General features: G+C 35.5%; 26 non-coding genes across 26 annotated transcripts; all 26 read left to right on the top strand.

Moving 5' to 3' along the window:
• Positions 1-163: 163 nt before the first annotated feature.
• On the top strand, positions 164-237 carry Trnan-guu (transfer RNA asparagine (anticodon GUU)). Its single transcript has one exon. It is a non-coding gene; the product is annotated as a tRNA-Asn (tRNA).
• A 441-nt stretch (positions 238-678) lies between these two features.
• Trnan-guu (transfer RNA asparagine (anticodon GUU)) lies at positions 679-752 on the top strand. The gene has a single exon. It is a non-coding gene; the product is annotated as a tRNA-Asn (tRNA).
• A 441-nt stretch (positions 753-1,193) lies between these two features.
• On the top strand, positions 1,194-1,267 carry Trnan-guu (transfer RNA asparagine (anticodon GUU)). Its single transcript has one exon. It is a non-coding gene; the product is annotated as a tRNA-Asn (tRNA).
• A 441-nt stretch (positions 1,268-1,708) lies between these two features.
• Trnan-guu (transfer RNA asparagine (anticodon GUU)) lies at positions 1,709-1,782 on the top strand. The gene has a single exon. It is a non-coding gene; the product is annotated as a tRNA-Asn (tRNA).
• Positions 1,783-2,223: 441 nt separating this feature from the next.
• On the top strand, positions 2,224-2,297 carry Trnan-guu (transfer RNA asparagine (anticodon GUU)). Its single transcript has one exon. It is a non-coding gene; the product is annotated as a tRNA-Asn (tRNA).
• Positions 2,298-2,738: 441 nt separating this feature from the next.
• On the top strand, positions 2,739-2,812 carry Trnan-guu (transfer RNA asparagine (anticodon GUU)). The gene has a single exon. It is a non-coding gene; the product is annotated as a tRNA-Asn (tRNA).
• Positions 2,813-3,253: 441 nt separating this feature from the next.
• Positions 3,254-3,327, top strand: Trnan-guu (transfer RNA asparagine (anticodon GUU)). The gene has a single exon. It is a non-coding gene; the product is annotated as a tRNA-Asn (tRNA).
• A 2,294-nt stretch (positions 3,328-5,621) lies between these two features.
• On the top strand, positions 5,622-5,695 carry Trnan-guu (transfer RNA asparagine (anticodon GUU)). The gene has a single exon. It is a non-coding gene; the product is annotated as a tRNA-Asn (tRNA).
• Positions 5,696-6,136: 441 nt separating this feature from the next.
• Positions 6,137-6,210, top strand: Trnan-guu (transfer RNA asparagine (anticodon GUU)). Its single transcript has one exon. It is a non-coding gene; the product is annotated as a tRNA-Asn (tRNA).
• A 441-nt stretch (positions 6,211-6,651) lies between these two features.
• Positions 6,652-6,725, top strand: Trnan-guu (transfer RNA asparagine (anticodon GUU)). The gene has a single exon. It is a non-coding gene; the product is annotated as a tRNA-Asn (tRNA).
• A 956-nt stretch (positions 6,726-7,681) lies between these two features.
• Positions 7,682-7,755, top strand: Trnan-guu (transfer RNA asparagine (anticodon GUU)). Its single transcript has one exon. It is a non-coding gene; the product is annotated as a tRNA-Asn (tRNA).
• A 441-nt stretch (positions 7,756-8,196) lies between these two features.
• Positions 8,197-8,270, top strand: Trnan-guu (transfer RNA asparagine (anticodon GUU)). Its single transcript has one exon. It is a non-coding gene; the product is annotated as a tRNA-Asn (tRNA).
• A 441-nt stretch (positions 8,271-8,711) lies between these two features.
• Positions 8,712-8,785, top strand: Trnan-guu (transfer RNA asparagine (anticodon GUU)). The gene has a single exon. It is a non-coding gene; the product is annotated as a tRNA-Asn (tRNA).
• Positions 8,786-9,226: 441 nt separating this feature from the next.
• Positions 9,227-9,300, top strand: Trnan-guu (transfer RNA asparagine (anticodon GUU)). The gene has a single exon. It is a non-coding gene; the product is annotated as a tRNA-Asn (tRNA).
• Positions 9,301-9,741: 441 nt separating this feature from the next.
• Trnan-guu (transfer RNA asparagine (anticodon GUU)) lies at positions 9,742-9,815 on the top strand. The gene has a single exon. It is a non-coding gene; the product is annotated as a tRNA-Asn (tRNA).
• Positions 9,816-11,286: 1,471 nt separating this feature from the next.
• On the top strand, positions 11,287-11,360 carry Trnan-guu (transfer RNA asparagine (anticodon GUU)). The gene has a single exon. It is a non-coding gene; the product is annotated as a tRNA-Asn (tRNA).
• A 441-nt stretch (positions 11,361-11,801) lies between these two features.
• Positions 11,802-11,875, top strand: Trnan-guu (transfer RNA asparagine (anticodon GUU)). Its single transcript has one exon. It is a non-coding gene; the product is annotated as a tRNA-Asn (tRNA).
• Positions 11,876-12,316: 441 nt separating this feature from the next.
• On the top strand, positions 12,317-12,390 carry Trnan-guu (transfer RNA asparagine (anticodon GUU)). Its single transcript has one exon. It is a non-coding gene; the product is annotated as a tRNA-Asn (tRNA).
• Positions 12,391-12,831: 441 nt separating this feature from the next.
• Positions 12,832-12,905, top strand: Trnan-guu (transfer RNA asparagine (anticodon GUU)). The gene has a single exon. It is a non-coding gene; the product is annotated as a tRNA-Asn (tRNA).
• Positions 12,906-13,346: 441 nt separating this feature from the next.
• On the top strand, positions 13,347-13,420 carry Trnan-guu (transfer RNA asparagine (anticodon GUU)). Its single transcript has one exon. It is a non-coding gene; the product is annotated as a tRNA-Asn (tRNA).
• Positions 13,421-13,861: 441 nt separating this feature from the next.
• Trnan-guu (transfer RNA asparagine (anticodon GUU)) lies at positions 13,862-13,935 on the top strand. Its single transcript has one exon. It is a non-coding gene; the product is annotated as a tRNA-Asn (tRNA).
• Positions 13,936-14,376: 441 nt separating this feature from the next.
• Positions 14,377-14,450, top strand: Trnan-guu (transfer RNA asparagine (anticodon GUU)). Its single transcript has one exon. It is a non-coding gene; the product is annotated as a tRNA-Asn (tRNA).
• A 441-nt stretch (positions 14,451-14,891) lies between these two features.
• Trnan-guu (transfer RNA asparagine (anticodon GUU)) lies at positions 14,892-14,965 on the top strand. The gene has a single exon. It is a non-coding gene; the product is annotated as a tRNA-Asn (tRNA).
• A 441-nt stretch (positions 14,966-15,406) lies between these two features.
• Trnan-guu (transfer RNA asparagine (anticodon GUU)) lies at positions 15,407-15,480 on the top strand. The gene has a single exon. It is a non-coding gene; the product is annotated as a tRNA-Asn (tRNA).
• A 441-nt stretch (positions 15,481-15,921) lies between these two features.
• Trnan-guu (transfer RNA asparagine (anticodon GUU)) lies at positions 15,922-15,995 on the top strand. The gene has a single exon. It is a non-coding gene; the product is annotated as a tRNA-Asn (tRNA).
• Positions 15,996-16,436: 441 nt separating this feature from the next.
• On the top strand, positions 16,437-16,510 carry Trnan-guu (transfer RNA asparagine (anticodon GUU)). The gene has a single exon. It is a non-coding gene; the product is annotated as a tRNA-Asn (tRNA).
• Positions 16,511-18,091: the final 1,581 nt, after the last annotated feature.

Here is an 18,091-nt window from a genome sequence, read left to right as displayed (position 1 = left end):
GAGTGCATTGCATGTGACAACATCAATATATGTATAAGATAGTGTAGATTAGACCGTTATAATTAATTGGTCAATATAATTCATCCTTATGGTGTATACAGTATATGACAATATGACAAGGTAAAAACATCACTACCTTAATATTCTACAGTTTGACATGCGAGTCTCTGTGGCGCAATTGGTTAGCGCGTTCGGCTGTTAACCGAAAGGTTGGTGGTTCGAGCCCACCCAGGGACGTGGCATAATTTTTGCCAGCAGAAAATAGGGTTTTATTCTCATCTTGTTACTGACAGACCTAAGGTTATCAACAAAAAGACTTATAAATGTGTAATAGTATAGCAGTTCTGGTGGAGGACTATGTTATGGATATGTTCTGTTAAGAGTTTATGCATATTTTCGATCTATTGAAAGACATTTTTATGGATATGTTCTAGTAATTGACTAGTGGTAAAACAAACTGGGGATTTTAAATGAATAATGAAAGGCTAATGAACGCAGTCGAATTTTTGAAGATCGAGTGCATTGCATGTGACAACATCAATATATGTATAAGGTAGTGTAGATTAGACCGTTATAATTAATTGGTCAATATAATTCATCCTTATGGTGTATACAGTATATGACAATATGACAAGGTAAAAACATCACTACCTTAATATTCTACAGTTTGACATGCGAGTCTCTGTGGCGCAATTGGTTAGCGCGTTCGGCTGTTAACCGAAAGGTTGGTGGTTCGAGCCCACCCAGGGACGTGGCATAATTTTTGCCAGCAGAAAATAGGGTTTTATTCTCATCTTGTTACTGACAGACCTAAGGTTATCAACAAAAAGACTTATAAATGTGTAATAGTATAGCAGTTCTGGTGGAGGACTATGTTATGGATATGTTCTGTTAAGAGTTTATGCATATTTTCGATCTATTGAAAGACATTTTTATGGATATGTTCTAGTAATTGACTAGTGGTAAAACAAACTGGGGATTTTAAATGAATAATGAAAGGCTAATGAACGCAGTCGAATTTTTGAAGATCGAGTGCATTGCATGTGACAACATCAATATATGTATAAGATAGTGTAGATTAGACCGTTATAATTAATTGGTCAATATAATTCATCCTTATGGTGTATGCAGTATATGACAATATGACAAGGTAAAAACATCACTACCTTAATATTCTACAGTTTGACATGCGAGTCTCTGTGGCGCAATTGGTTAGCGCGTTCGGCTGTTAACCGAAAGGTTGGTGGTTCGAGCCCACCCAGGGACGTGGCATAATTTTTGCCAGCAGAAAATAGGGTTTTATTCTCATCTTGTTACTGACAGACCTAAGGTTATCAACAAAAAGACTTATAAATGTGTAATAGTATAGCAGTTCTGGTGGAGGACTATGTTATGGATATGTTCTGTTAAGAGTTTATGCATATTTTCGATCTATTGAAAGACATTTTTATGGATATGTTCTAGTAATTGACTAGTGGTAAAACAAACTGGGGATTTTAAATGAATAATGAAAGGCTAATGAACGCAGTCGAATTTTTGAAGATCGAGTGCATTGCATGTGACAACATCAATATATGTATAAGATAGTGTAGATTAGACCGTTATAATTAATTGGTCAATATAATTCATCCTTATGGTGTATACAGTATATGACAATATGACAAGGTAAAAACATCACTACCTTAATATTCTACAGTTTGACATGCGAGTCTCTGTGGCGCAATTGGTTAGCGCGTTCGGCTGTTAACCGAAAGGTTGGTGGTTCGAGCCCACCCAGGGACGTGGCATAATTTTTGCCAGCAGAAAATAGGGTTTTATTCTCATCTTGTTACTGACAGACCTAAGGTTATCAACAAAAAGACTTATAAATGTGTAATAGTATAGCAGTTCTGGTGGAGGACTATGTTATGGATATGTTCTGTTAAGAGTTTATGCATATTTTCGATCTATTGAAAGACATTTTTATGGATATGTTCTAGTAATTGACTAGTGGTAAAACAAACTGGGGATTTTAAATGAATAATGAAAGGCTAATGAACGCAGTCGAATTTTTGAAGATCGAGTGCATTGCATGTGACAACATCAATATATGTATAAGGTAGTGTAGATTAGACCGTTATAATTAATTGGTCAATATAATTCATCCTTATGGTGTATACAGTATATGACAATATGACAAGGTAAAAACATCACTACCTTAATATTCTACAGTTTGACATGCGAGTCTCTGTGGCGCAATTGGTTAGCGCGTTCGGCTGTTAACCGAAAGGTTGGTGGTTCGAGCCCACCCAGGGACGTGGCATAATTTTTGCCAGCAGAAAATAGGGTTTTATTCTCATCTTGTTACTGACAGACCTAAGGTTATCAACAAAAAGACTTATAAATGTGTAATAGTATAGCAGTTCTGGTGGAGGACTATGTTATGGATATGTTCTGTTAAGAGTTTATGCATATTTTCGATCTATTGAAAGACATTTTTATGGATATGTTCTAGTAATTGACTAGTGGTAAAACAAACTGGGGATTTTAAATGAATAATGAAAGGCTAATGAACGCAGTCGAATTTTTGAAGATCGAGTGCATTGCATGTGACAACATCAATATATGTATAAGATAGTGTAGATTAGACCGTTATAATTAATTGGTCAATATAATTCATCCTTATGGTGTATACAGTATATGACAATATGACAAGGTAAAAACATCACTACCTTAATATTCTACAGTTTGACATGCGAGTCTCTGTGGCGCAATTGGTTAGCGCGTTCGGCTGTTAACCGAAAGGTTGGTGGTTCGAGCCCACCCAGGGACGTGGCATAATTTTTGCCAGCAGAAAATAGGGTTTTATTCTCATCTTGTTACTGACAGACCTAAGGTTATCAACAAAAAGACTTATAAATGTGTAATAGTATAGCAGTTCTGGTGGAGGACTATGTTATGGATATGTTCTGTTAAGAGTTTATGCATATTTTCGATCTATTGAAAGACATTTTTATGGATATGTTCTAGTAATTGACTAGTGGTAAAACAAACTGGGGATTTTAAATGAATAATGAAAGGCTAATGAACGCAGTCGAATTTTTGAAGATCGAGTGCATTGCATGTGACAACATCAATATATGTATAAGATAGTGTAGATTAGACCGTTATAATTAATTGGTCAATATAATTCATCCTTATGGTGTATACAGTATATGACAATATGACAAGGTAAAAACATCACTACCTTAATATTCTACAGTTTGACATGCGAGTCTCTGTGGCGCAATTGGTTAGCGCGTTCGGCTGTTAACCGAAAGGTTGGTGGTTCGAGCCCACCCAGGGACGTGGCATAATTTTTGCCAGCAGAAAATAGGGTTTTATTCTCATCTTGTTACTGACAGACCTAAGGTTATCAACAAAAAGACTTATAAATGTGTAATAGTATAGCAGTTCTGGTGGAGGACTATGTTATGGGATCGGTCGAGTGGACCTTGATGCGAACGGACGTACATTTTGTCAAAAGTGAAATTACACTCTGTTTATATGTTATTGCTCGGATTGCCAAGCTAGATAAAGGATTAATGTGATTCTGACTTGTAACAGTAGTAAGTCTTTTTCATTATATTGCAAAATTTCGTCGTAAAGTAACATTTGTAGACACGTAAACATCATTGTGTAAGAAGAGGTCCCGAAGGGGAATTTATTAGGATTTTTATTTTTTATTTCATCATGGAAAGACTCCCGTCATTATTGACTAGCACGATACAGAATGCTTGTGAACAATTTCGTAACATTACATTTACAGTGCACGGAGAAAATGATAAAGCCAGAATTTCGATTATGTTTACTAATCAAGAGAGTATCAAAAGTAAGCGTAAATCCAATTCTACAAATAAACGTGACAATAAAAGACTGAGAGAATATACTGAAAACAATAGTGACACTATAATAACAGAATGTGCCACAAATGCTCAGTGTTCAAATAATGCAGATAATTGTGTCGAATTAGTTAGCGATATGGACGTTCAAATTACCCCGAATGGCACCCCAACAACGTTAACAGGTGAAATTCAATCAGCTATGAATGTAAATATTGATTTGTGTGTATACAATACAGGTAAATCGCCTGACTTATCGGAATGTGTAAACAATAACAAAGATGTAAATAAAGCTAAAAACGCATGTTCAGTGGACAATATTGAAGAAATTAAAGTAGCCAAAGAATATTGGAAATTGGATGATGATTCTGATTTCTTTTCTACTTTTAAGTTCCGTAAAGCGAAAGATAGAACATGTGTCAAATCGCCGGCTACAAATATTTGTGTTAAAACGAAAGAAATTAACAATTCAAATATAAGAACTCAGGAAAGTGAAACAGATGATTCTGATATAAAAATCGTGCATGATGCAAGTGATGATGAAAAATGTGATTTGATTTCCAAATTTGTCCTGAAAAAAAGTAGGAATAGAATTGGTCAACTGATATGCAAAATTGAAAATACGGGTAGACTAATTATTTTTGATATGGACCAAAACACATACGAAGAACTAACTAGCAGTGACCGATATTACAAAAAGTTCAATACAGTATTGACACAAGACTTCAGTGATGTTCGTGAAACGCAGTATATGAATGCTGAAATTGAACAGGCAATACTTCAAATGATAGACTATGCTAAAAATAAAAAATTGTTGTAAATAATTTGTTGGTAAATATAATTTTTGTGAGCATGCGCGTATGTATTTGTAAGATTGAGTGTATGCTAGTTTTATTTTTTGCCTGCGGAATTTTTTATGACTGTTTTCTCATAAACATTGTTTTACATTGATGAATATCAACGTTTTTGATCGTGAATTCGCATGGTGGAATGGAATCCAGCCCCGTACGAACATTTGATTATTTCGTTTCGCTTTTCGTCACTTTATTTACTGAAAACAAAGACAATTATCAGTTAATTTTATGTTTCATTTTGTATTCTGCGTAGGTTTCTAATATAAATTGAATGATTGAGCTGCATGAAAGATTAGTGTGAGGTAGCATGATAGTATAGGGACTTGATGTTTTCATAAATATGTTGTAAATTGATGTAGAAGATAATAATGATTTGTGCAATAAATTTTATCAAGATAAAAAAAAAAAAAGTTAGCGCGTTCGGCTGTTAACCGAAAGGTTGGTGGTTCGAGCCCACCCAGGGACGTGGCATAATTTTTGCCAGCAGAAAATAGGGTTTTATTCTCATCTTGTTACTGACAGACCTAAGGTTATCAACAAAAAGACTTATAAATGTGTAATAGTATAGCAGTTCTGGTGGAGGACTATGTTATGGATATGTTCTGTTAAGAGTTTATGCATATTTTCGATCTATTGAAAGACATTTTTATGGATATGTTCTAGTAATTGACTAGTGGTAAAACAAACTGGGGATTTTAAATGAATAATGAAAGGCTAATGAACGCAGTCGAATTTTTGAAGATCGAGTGCATTGCATGTGACAACATCAATATATGTATAAGATAGTGTAGATTAGACCGTTATAATTAATTGGTCAATATAATTCATCCTTATGGTGTATGCAGTATATGACAATATGACAAGGTAAAAACATCACTACCTTAATATTCTACAGTTTGACATGCGAGTCTCTGTGGCGCAATTGGTTAGCGCGTTCGGCTGTTAACCGAAAGGTTGGTGGTTCGAGCCCACCCAGGGACGTGGCATAATTTTTGCCAGCAGAAAATAGGGTTTTATTCTCATCTTGTTACTGACAGACCTAAGGTTATCAACAAAAAGACTTATAAATGTGTAATAGTATAGCAGTTCTGGTGGAGGACTATGTTATGGATATGTTCTGTTAAGAGTTTATGCATATTTTCGATCTATTGAAAGACATTTTTATGGATATGTTCTAGTAATTGACTAGTGGTAAAACAAACTGGGGATTTTAAATGAATAATGAAAGGCTAATGAACGCAGTCGAATTTTTGAAGATCGAGTGCATTGCATGTGACAACATCAATATATGTATAAGATAGTGTAGATTAGACCGTTATAATTAATTGGTCAATATAATTCATCCTTATGGTGTATGCAGTATATGACAATATGACAAGGTAAAAACATCACTACCTTAATATTCTACAGTTTGACATGCGAGTCTCTGTGGCGCAATTGGTTAGCGCGTTCGGCTGTTAACCGAAAGGTTGGTGGTTCGAGCCCACCCAGGGACGTGGCATAATTTTTGCCAGCAGAAAATAGGGTTTTATTCTCATCTTGTTACTGACAGACCTAAGGTTATCAACAAAAAGACTTATAAATGTGTAATAGTATAGCAGTTCTGGTGGAGGACTATGTTATGGATATGTTCTGTTAAGAGTTTATGCATATTTTCGATCTATTGAAAGACATTTTTATGGATATGTTCTAGTAATTGACTAGTGGTAAAACAAACTGGGGATTTTAAATGAATAATGAAAGGCTAATGAACGCAGTCGAATTTTTGAAGATCGAGTGCATTGCATGTGACAACATCAATATATGTATAAGATAGTGTAGATTAGACCGTTATAATTAATTGGTCAATATAATTCATCCTTATGGTGTATGCAGTATATGACAATATGACAAGGTAAAAACATCACTACCTTAATATTCTACAGTTTGACATGCGAGTCTCTGTGGCGCAATTGGTTAGCGCGTTCGGCTGTTAACCGAAAGGTTGGTGGTTCGAGCCCACCCAGGGACGTGGCATAATTTTTGCCAGCAGAAAATAGGGTTTTATTCTCATCTTGTTACTGACAGACCTAAGGTTATCAACAAAAAGACTTATAAATGTGTAATAGTATAGCAGTTCTGGTGGAGGACTATGTTATGGATATGTTCTGTTAAGAGTTTATGCATATTTTCGATCTATTGAAAGACATTTTTATGGATATGTTCTAGTAATTGACTAGTGGTAAAACAAACTGGGGATTTTAAATGAATAATGAAAGGCTAATGAACGCAGTCGAATTTTTGAAGATCGAGTGCATTGCATGTGACAACATCAATATATGTATAAGATAGTGTAGATTAGACCGTTATAATTAATTGGTCAATATAATTCATCCTTATGGTGTATACAGTATATGACAATATGACAAGGTAAAAACATCACTACCTTAATATTCTACAGTTTGACATGCGAGTCTCTGTGGCGCAATTGGTTAGCGCGTTCGGCTGTTAACCGAAAGGTTGGTGGTTCGAGCCCACCTTGGGACGTGGCATAATTTTTGCCAGCAGAAAATAGGGTTTTATTCTCATCTTGTTACTGACAGACCTAAGGTTATCAACAAAAAGACTTATAAATGTGTAATAGTATAGCAGTTCTGGTGGAGGACTATGTTATGGATATGTTCTGTTAAGAGTTTATGCATATTTTCGATCTATTGAAAGACATTTTTATGGATATGTTCTAGTAATTGACTAGTGGTAAAACAAACTGGGGATTTTAAATGAATAATGAAAGGCTAATGAACGCAGTCGAATTTTTGAAGATCGAGTGCATTGCATGTGACAACATCAATATATGTATAAGATAGTGTAGATTAGACCGTTATAATTAATTGGTCAATATAATTCATCCTTATGGTGTATGCAGTATATGACAATATGACAAGGTAAAAACATCACTACCTTAATATTCTACAGTTTGACATGCGAGTCTCTGTGGCGCAATTGGTTAGCGCGTTCGGCTGTTAACCGAAAGGTTGGTGGTTCGAGCCCACCCAGGGACGTGGCATAATTTTTGCCAGCAGAAAATAGGGTTTTATTCTCATCTTGTTACTGACAGACCTAAGGTTATCAACAAAAAGACTTATAAATGTGTAATAGTATAGCAGTTCTGGTGGAGGACTATGTTATGGATATGTTCTGTTAAGAGTTTATGCATATTTTCGATCTATTGAAAGACATTTTTATGGATATGTTCTAGTAATTGACTAGTGGTAAAACAAACTGGGGATTTTAAATGAATAATGAAAGGCTAATGAACGCAGTCGAATTTTTGAAGATCGAGTGCATTGCATGTGACAACATCAATATATGTATAAGATAGTGTAGATTAGACCGTTATAATTAATTGGTCAATATAATTCATCCTTATGGTGTATGCAGTATATGACAATATGACAAGGTAAAAACATCACTACCTTAATATTCTACAGTTTGACATGCGAGTCTCTGTGGCGCAATTGGTTAGCGCGTTCGGCTGTTAACCGAAAGGTTGGTGGTTCGAGCCCACCCAGGGACGTGGCATAATTTTTGCCAGCAGAAAATAGGGTTTTATTCTCATCTTGTTACTGACAGACCTAAGGTTATCAACAAAAAGACTTATAAATGTGTAATAGTATAGCAGTTCTGGTGGAGGACTATGTTATGGATATGTTCTGTTAAGAGTTTATGCATATTTTCGATCTATTGAAAGACATTTTTATGGATATGTTCTAGTAATTGACTAGTGGTAAAACAAACTGGGGATTTTAAATGAATAATGAAAGGCTAATGAACGCAGTCGAATTTTTGAAGATCGAGTGCATTGCATGTGACAACATCAATATATGTATAAGATAGTGTAGATTAGACCGTTATAATTAATTGGTCAATATAATTCATCCTTATGGTGTATGCAGTATATGACAATATGACAAGGTAAAAACATCACTACCTTAATATTCTACAGTTTGACATGCGAGTCTCTGTGGCGCAATTGGTTAGCGCGTTCGGCTGTTAACCGAAAGGTTGGTGGTTCGAGCCCACCCAGGGACGTGGCATAATTTTTGCCAGCAGAAAATAGGGTTTTATTCTCATCTTGTTACTGACAGACCTAAGGTTATCAACAAAAAGACTTATAAATGTGTAATAGTATAGCAGTTCTGGTGGAGGACTATGTTATGGATATGTTCTGTTAAGAGTTTATGCATATTTTCGATCTATTGAAAGACATTTTTATGGATATGTTCTAGTAATTGACTAGTGGTAAAACAAACTGGGGATTTTAAATGAATAATGAAAGGCTAATGAACGCAGTCGAATTTTTGAAGATCGAGTGCATTGCATGTGACAACATCAATATATGTATAAGATAGTGTAGATTAGACCGTTATAATTAATTGGTCAATATAATTCATCCTTATGGTGTATGCAGTATATGACAATATGACAAGGTAAAAACATCACTACCTTAATATTCTACAGTTTGACATGCGAGTCTCTGTGGCGCAATTGGTTAGCGCGTTCGGCTGTTAACCGAAAGGTTGGTGGTTCGAGCCCACCCAGGGACGTGGCATAATTTTTGCCAGCAGAAAATAGGGTTTTATTCTCATCTTGTTACTGACAGACCTAAGGTTATCAACAAAAAGACTTATAAATGTGTAATAGTATAGCAGTTCTGGTGGAGGACTATGTTATGGATATGTTCTGTTAAGAGTTTATGCATATTTTCGATCTATTGAAAGACATTTTTATGGATATGTTCTAGTAATTGACTAGTGGTAAAACAAACTGGGGATTTTAAATGAATAATGAAAGGCTAATGAACGCAGTCGAATTTTTGAAGATCGAGTGCATTGCATGTGACAACATCAATATATGTATAAGATAGTGTAGATTAGACCGTTATAATTAATTGGTCAATATAATTCATCCTTATGGTGTATGCAGTATATGACAATATGACAAGGTAAAAACATCACTACCTTAATATTCTACAGTTTGACATGCGAGTCTCTGTGGCGCAATTGGTTAGCGCGTTCGGCTGTTAACCGAAAGGTTGGTGGTTCGAGCCCACCCAGGGACGTGGCATAATTTTTGCCAGCAGAAAATAGGGTTTTATTCTCATCTTGTTACTGACAGACCTAAGGTTATCAACAAAAAGACTTATAAATGTGTAATAGTATAGCAGTTCTGGTGGAGGACTATGTTATGGATATGTTCTGTTAAGAGTTTATGCATATTTTCGATCTATTGAAAGACATTTTTATGGATATGTTCTAGTAATTGACTAGTGGTAAAACAAACTGGGGATTTTAAATGAATAATGAAAGGCTAATGAACGCAGTCGAATTTTTGAAGATCGAGTGCATTGCATGTGACAACATCAATATATGTATAAGATAGTGTAGATTAGACCGTTATAATTAATTGGTCAATATAATTCATCCTTATGGTGTATACAGTATATGACAATATGACAAGGTAAAAACATCACTACCTTAATATTCTACAGTTTGACATGCGAGTCTCTGTGGCGCAATTGGTTAGCGCGTTCGGCTGTTAACCGAAAGGTTGGTAGTTCGAGCCCACCCAGGGACGTGGCATAATTTTTGCCAGCAGAAAATAGGGTTTTATTCTCATCTTGTTACTGACAGACCTAAGGTTATCAACAAAAAGACTTATAAATGTGTAATAGTATAGCAGTTCTGGTGGAGGACTATGTTATGGATATGTTCTGTTAAGAGTTTATGCATATTTTCGATCTATTGAAAGACATTTTTATGGATATGTTCTAGTAATTGACTAGTGGTAAAACAAACTGGGGATTTTAAATGAATAATGAAAGGCTAATGAACGCAGTCGAATTTTTGAAGATCGAGTGCATTGCATGTGACAACATCAATATATGTATAAGATAGTGTAGATTAGACCGTTATAATTAATTGGTCAATATAATTCATCCTTATGGTGTATGCAGTATATGACAATATGACAAGGTAAAAACATCACTACCTTAATATTCTACAGTTTGACATGCGAGTCTCTGTAGCGCAATTGGTTAGCGCGTTCGGCTGTTAACCGAAAGGTTGGTGGTTCGAGCCCACCCAGGGACGTGGCACAATTTTTGCCAGCAGAAAATAGGGTTTTATTCTCATCTTGTTACTGACAGACCTAAGGTTATCAACAAAAAGACTTATAAATGTGTAATAGTATAGCAGTTCTGGTGGAGGACTATGTTATGGATATGTTCTGTTAAGAGTTTATGCATATTTTCGATCTATTGAAAGACATTTTTATGGATATGTTCTAGTAATTGACTAGTGGTAAAACAAACTGGGGATTTTAAATGAATAATGAAAGGCTAATGAACGCAGTCGAATTTTTGAAGATCGAGTGCATTGCATGTGACAACATCAATATATGTATAAGATAGTGTAGATTAGACCGTTATAATTAATTGGTCAATATAATTCATCCTTATGGTGTATGCAGTATATGACAATATGACAAGGTAAAAACATCACTACCTTAATATTCTACAGTTTGACATGCGAGTCTCTGTGGCGCAATTGGTTAGCGCGTTCGGCTGTTAACCGAAAGGTTGGTGGTTCGAGCCCACCCAGGGACGTGGCATAATTTTTGCCAGCAGAAAATAGGGTTTTATTCTCATCTTGTTACTGACAGACCTAAGGTTATCAACAAAAAGACTTATAAATGTGTAATAGTATAGCAGTTCTGGTGGAGGACTATGTTATGGATATGTTCTGTTAAGAGTTTATGCATATTTTCGATCTATTGAAAGACATTTTTATGGATATGTTCTAGTAATTGACTAGTGGTAAAACAAACTGGGGATTTTAAATGAATAATGAAAGGCTAATGAACGCAGTCGAATTTTTGAAGATCGAGTGCATTGCATGTGACAACATCAATATATGTATAAGATAGTGTAGATTAGACCGTTATAATTAATTGGTCAATATAATTCATCCTTATGGTGTATACAGTATATGACAATATGACAAGGTAAAAACATCACTACCTTAATATTCTACAATTTGACATGCGAGTCTCTGTGGCGCAATTGGTTAGCGCGTTCGGCTGTTAACCGAAAGGTTGGTGGTTCGAGCCCACCCAGGGACGTGGCATAATTTTTGCCAGCAGAAAATAGGGTTTTATTCTCATCTTGTTACTGACAGACCTAAGGTTATCAACAAAAAGACTTATAAATGTGTAATAGTATAGCAGTTCTGGTGGAGGACTATGTTATGGATATGTTCTGTTAAGAGTTTATGCATATTTTCGATCTATTGAAAGACATTTTTATGGATATGTTCTAGTAATTGACTAGTGGTAAAACAAACTGGGGATTTTAAATGAATAATGAAAGGCTAATGAACGCAGTCGAATTTTTGAAGATCGAGTGCATTGCATGTGACAACATCAATATATGTATAAGATAGTGTAGATTAGACCGTTATAATTAATTGGTCAATATAATTCATCCTTATGGTGTATACAGTATATGACAATATGACAAGGTAAAAACATCACTACCTTAATATTCTACAGTTTGACATGCGAGTCTCTGTGGCGCAATTGGTTAGCGCGTTCGGCTGTTAACCGAAAGGTTGGTGGTTCGAGCCCACCCAGGGACGTGGCATAATTTTTGCCAGCAGAAAATAGGGTTTTATTCTCATCTTGTTACTGACAGACCTAAGGTTATCAACAAAAAGACTTATAAATGTGTAATAGTATAGCAGTTCTGGTGGAGGACTATGTTATGGATATGTTCTGTTAAGAGTTTATGCATATTTTCGATCTATTGAAAGACATTTTTATGGATATGTTCTAGTAATTGACTAGTGGTAAAACAAACTGGGGATTTTAAATGAATAATGAAAGGCTAATGAACGCAGTCGAATTTTTGAAGATCGAGTGCATTGCATGTGACAACATCAATATATGTATAAGATAGTGTAGATTAGACCGTTATAATTAATTGGTCAATATAATTCATCCTTATGGTGTATACAGTATATGACAATATGACAAGGTAAAAACATCACTACCTTAATATTCTACAGTTTGACATGCGAGTCTCTGTGGCGCAATTGGTTAGCGCGTTCGGCTGTTAACCGAAAGGTTGGTGGTTCGAGCCCACCCAGGGACGTGGCATAATTTTTGCCAGCAGAAAATAGGGTTTTATTCTCATCTTGTTACTGACAGACCTAAGGTTATCAACAAAAAGACTTATAAATGTGTAATAGTATAGCAGTTCTGGTGGAGGACTATGTTATGGATATGTTCTGTTAAGAGTTTATGCATATTTTCGATCTATTGAAAGACATTTTTATGGATATGTTCTAGTAATTGACTAGTGGTAAAACAAACTGGGGATTTTAAATGAATAATGAAAGGCTAATGAACGCAGTCGAATTTTTGAAGATCGAGTGCATTGCATGTGACAACATCAATATATGTATAAGATAGTGTAGATTAGACCGTTATAATTAATTGGTCAATATAATTCATCCTTATGGTGTATACAGTATATGACAATATGACAAGGTAAAAACATCACTACCTTAATATTCTACAGTTTGACATGCGAGTCTCTGTGGCGCAATTGGTTAGCGCGTTCGGCTGTTAACCGAAAGGTTGGTGGTTCGAGCCCACCCAGGGACGTGGCATAATTTTTGCCAGCAGAAAATAGGGTTTTATTCTCATCTTGTTACTGACAGACCTAAGGTTATCAACAAAAAGACTTATAAATGTGTAATAGTATAGCAGTTCTGGTGGAGGACTATGTTATGGATATGTTCTGTTAAGAGTTTATGCATATTTTCGATCTATTGAAAGACATTTTTATGGATATGTTCTAGTAATTGACTAGTGGTAAAACAAACTGGGGATTTTAAATGAATAATGAAAGGCTAATGAACGCAGTCGAATTTTTGAAGATCGAGTGCATTGCATGTGACAACATCAATATATGTATAAGATAGTGTAGATTAGACCGTTATAATTAATTGGTCAATATAATTCATCCTTATGGTGTATACAGTATATGACAATATGACAAGGTAAAAACATCACTACCTTAATATTCTACAGTTTGACATACGAGTCTCTGTGGCGCAATTGGTTAGCGCGTTCGGCTGTTAACCGAAAGGTTGGTGGTTCGAGCCCACCCAGGGACGTGGCATAATTTTTGCCAGCAGAAAATAGGGTTTTATTCTCATCTTGTTACTGACAGACCTAAGGTTATCAACAAAAAGACTTATAAATGTGTAATAGTATAGCAGTTCTGGTGGAGGACTATGTTATGGATATGTTCTGTTAAGAGTTTATGCATATTTTCGATCTATTGAAAGACATTTTTATGGATATGTTCTAGTAATTGACTAGTGGTAAAACAAACTGGGGATTTTAAATGAATAATGAAAGGCTAATGAACGCAGTCGAATTTTTGAAGATCGAGTGCATTGCATGTGACAACATCAATATATGTATAAGATAGTGTAGATTAGACCGTTATAATTAATTGGTCAATATAATTCATCCTTATGGTGTATACAGTATATGACAATATGACAAGGTAAAAACATCACTACCTTAATATTCTACAGTTTGACATGCGAGTCTCTGTGGCGCAATTGGTTAGCGCGTTCGGCTGTTAACCGAAAGGTTGGTGGTTCGAGCCCACCCAGGGACGTGGCATAATTTTTGCCAGCAGAAAATAGGGTTTTATTCTCATCTTGTTACTGACAGACCTAAGGTTATCAACAAAAAGACTTATAAATGTGTAATAGTATAGCAGTTCTGGTGGAGGACTATGTTATGGATATGTTCTGTTAAGAGTTTATGCATATTTTCGATCTATTGAAAGACATTTTTATGGATATGTTCTAGTAATTGACTAGTGGTAAAACAAACTGGGGATTTTAAATGAATAATGAAAGGCTAATGAACGCAGTCGAATTTTTGAAGATCGAGTGCATTGCATGTGACAACATCAATATATGTATAAGATAGTGTAGATTAGACCGTTATAATTAATTGGTCAATATAATTCATCCTTATGGTGTATACAGTATATGACAATATGACAAGGTAAAAACATCACTACCTTAATATTCTACAGTTTGACATGCGAGTCTCTGTGGCGCAATTGGTTAGCGCGTTCGGCTGTTAACCGAAAGGTTGGTGGTTCGAGCCCACCCAGGGACGTGGCATAATTTTTGCCAGCAGAAAATAGGGTTTTATTCTCATCTTGTTACTGACAGACCTAAGGTTATCAACAAAAAGACTTATAAATGTGTAATAGTATAGCAGTTCTGGTGGAGGACTATGTTATGGATATGTTCTGTTAAGAGTTTATGCATATTTTCGATCTATTGAAAGACATTTTTATGGATATGTTCTAGTAATTGACTAGTGGTAAAACAAACTGGGGATTTTAAATGAATAATGAAAGGCTAATGAACGCAGTCGAATTTTTGAAGATCGAGTGCATTGCATGTGACAACATCAATATATGTATAAGATAGTGTAGATTAGACCGTTATAATTAATTGGTCAATATAATTCATCCTTATGGTGTATACAGTATATGACAATATGACAAGGTAAAAACATCACTACCTTAATATTCTACAGTTTGACATGCGAGTCTCTGTGGCGCAATTGGTTAGCGCGTTCGGCTGTTAACCGAAAGGTTGGTGGTTCGAGCCCACCCAGGGACGTGGCATAATTTTTGCCAGCAGAAAATAGGGTTTTATTCTCATCTTGTTACTGACAGACCTAAGGTTATCAACAAAAAGACTTATAAATGTGTAATAGTATAGCAGTTCTGGTGGAGGACTATGTTATGGATATGTTCTGTTAAGAGTTTATGCATATTTTCGATCTATTGAAAGACATTTTTATGGATATGTTCTAGTAATTGACTAGTGGTAAAACAAACTGGGGATTTTAAATGAATAATGAAAGGCTAATGAACGCAGTCGAATTTTTGAAGATCGAGTGCATTGCATGTGACAACATCAATATATGTATAAGATAGTGTAGATTAGACCGTTATAATTAATTGGTCAATATAATTCATCCTTATGGTGTATACAGTATATGACAATATGACAAGGTAAAAACATCACTACCTTAATATTCTACAGTTTGACATGCGAGTCTCTGTGGCGCAATTGGTTAGCGCGTTCGGCTGTTAACCGAAAGGTTGGTGGTTCGAGCCCACCCAGGGACGTGGCATAATTTTTGCCAGCAGAAAATAGGGTTTTATTCTCATCTTGTTACTGACAGACCTAAGGTTATCAACAAAAAGACTTATAAATGTGTAATAGTATAGCAGTTCTGGTTGAGGACTATGTTATGGATATGTTCTGTTAAGAGTTTATGCATATTTTCGATCTATTGAAAGACATTTTTATGGATATGTTCTAGTAATTGACTAGTGGTAAAACAAACTGGGGATTTTAAATGAATAATGAAAGGCTAATGAACGCAGTCGAATTTTTGAAGATCGAGTGCATTGCATGTGACAACATCAATATATGTATAAGATAGTGTAGATTAGACCGTTATAATTAATTGGTCAATATAATTCATCCTTATGGTGTATACAGTATATGACAATATGACAAGGTAAAAACATCACTACCTTAATATTCTACAGTTTGACATGCGAGTCTCTGTGGCGCAATTGGTTAGCGCGTTCGGCTGTTAACCGAAAGGTTGGTGGTTCGAGCCCACCCAGGGACGTGGCATAATTTTTGCCAGCAGAAAATAGGGTTTTATTCTCATCTTGTTACTGACAGACCTAAGGTTATCAACAAAAAGACTTATAAATGTGTAATAGTATAGCAGTTCTGGTGGAGGACTATGTTATGGATATGTTCTGTTAAGAGTTTATGCATATTTTCGATCTATTGAAAGAAATTTTATGGATATGTTCTAGTAATTGACTAGTGGTTAAACAGGGTCCGAATTGAGCGCAGCCCTAGGATGGAAGTGTCATAATTTCTCCGGTGGATAATTCTGTGTTTCAACGGGATATTATGATTCGATAATTACAGTAAGGATTTATTTATGATTTATTGACAAAACTATATTGTTCTTAGTAGAGAAACAGTGATTATAAACTGTTTTTCCCCCTAATCCGGCGATTCATTCGTGTGGAAAAGGGGGGTTGTTTTGGAGCACTCGAGTGTTTGTTTACAAATTTGGGCTGTGCTTGCTTGTAATTTTTCGGAATTTCCGGCGGAATGGAGCAAAATAGTAAAAAATCGAGTCTATCTCAAAGAAATGGTAGTCGTGGTTCTGGGAATGGATATAATCAAAAACAAAATTATGTTCTTGATGAAAAGTCGTATCAGAGAGATTGTACCGTGAGAATTGAAAGAATTCGTACTGATGTTATTGGTGAAAGAATAGTAATCGAAGATGTGGAAACAATCACTGGATTAAACTCAGTGTTAGCTGTTGTCAAAAATGATGCCATGTCTTATGATATAACATTAGATAGTAAGCAGACTGCTTTCAATCTAGTGCAAGAAGGAATTGATATTGCAAATAATGAATATCAAGTCAGTATGTTACATTCGGATATTACCGTTGTTTCTATTATGAAACTTCCATCGTTTATTCCTGATGAAGATATAAGAAGTAAATTAGTATCAAAAGGGGTTAAAATTGTTTCTCCTATATACAGACGAGCAATACCTGGAACGCAAGTAGCAGACGGGACTAGATTTATGAGATGCAAATTTCCACAAGGTATGTTCGCTTTGCCATGGACAATGCCTTTCAAAGTTGGCTCAGATACGAAATATTTTCGTGTTGTACACAACAACCAGATGAAGGTCTGCTCTGAGTGTTTGTCACCGGAGCATATGCGTAAACAGTGTCCGTACTTTATTTGCCACGGGTGTGGCGAATATGGACATTCAAAGAGACAATGTAAAGCTATTAAATGTACATATTGTCATAATTTACCGTTGTTATGCGTGTGTGGAAGTAGCTCCGATACAAGAAGAGATCAACCTCCGACACATAAAAAGAAGAAGAACTGTGATGTCTGTGGTTTCTATTTTTGCATGTGCAAATGTAACATTTGCGGGAAAAAAGAGTGTATATGCGCCTGCTTCAAATGTGAAAAGTACCCATGTATATGTACTTGCGCTTTTTGTAAAAGTGATCCGTGTGTTTGTCCTTGTCAAGACTGTCGTAAATATCCATGTGTGTGTACATGTGACACATGCCGAGAAAAACCCGATCGTTGTACTTGCGACAAACAGAATAACGAAAATGATCCGGAAATTATAATAAAGATACCAGGTGAAA

This window comes from Mytilus californianus, unplaced genomic scaffold (genome assembly GCF_021869535.1).
Source record: "Mytilus californianus isolate M0D057914Y unplaced genomic scaffold, xbMytCali1.0.p SCAF_1, whole genome shotgun sequence".
Taxonomy (NCBI): domain Eukaryota; kingdom Metazoa; phylum Mollusca; class Bivalvia; order Mytilida; family Mytilidae; genus Mytilus; species Mytilus californianus.
This window is presented reverse-complemented; position numbering and strand designations above follow the sequence as displayed.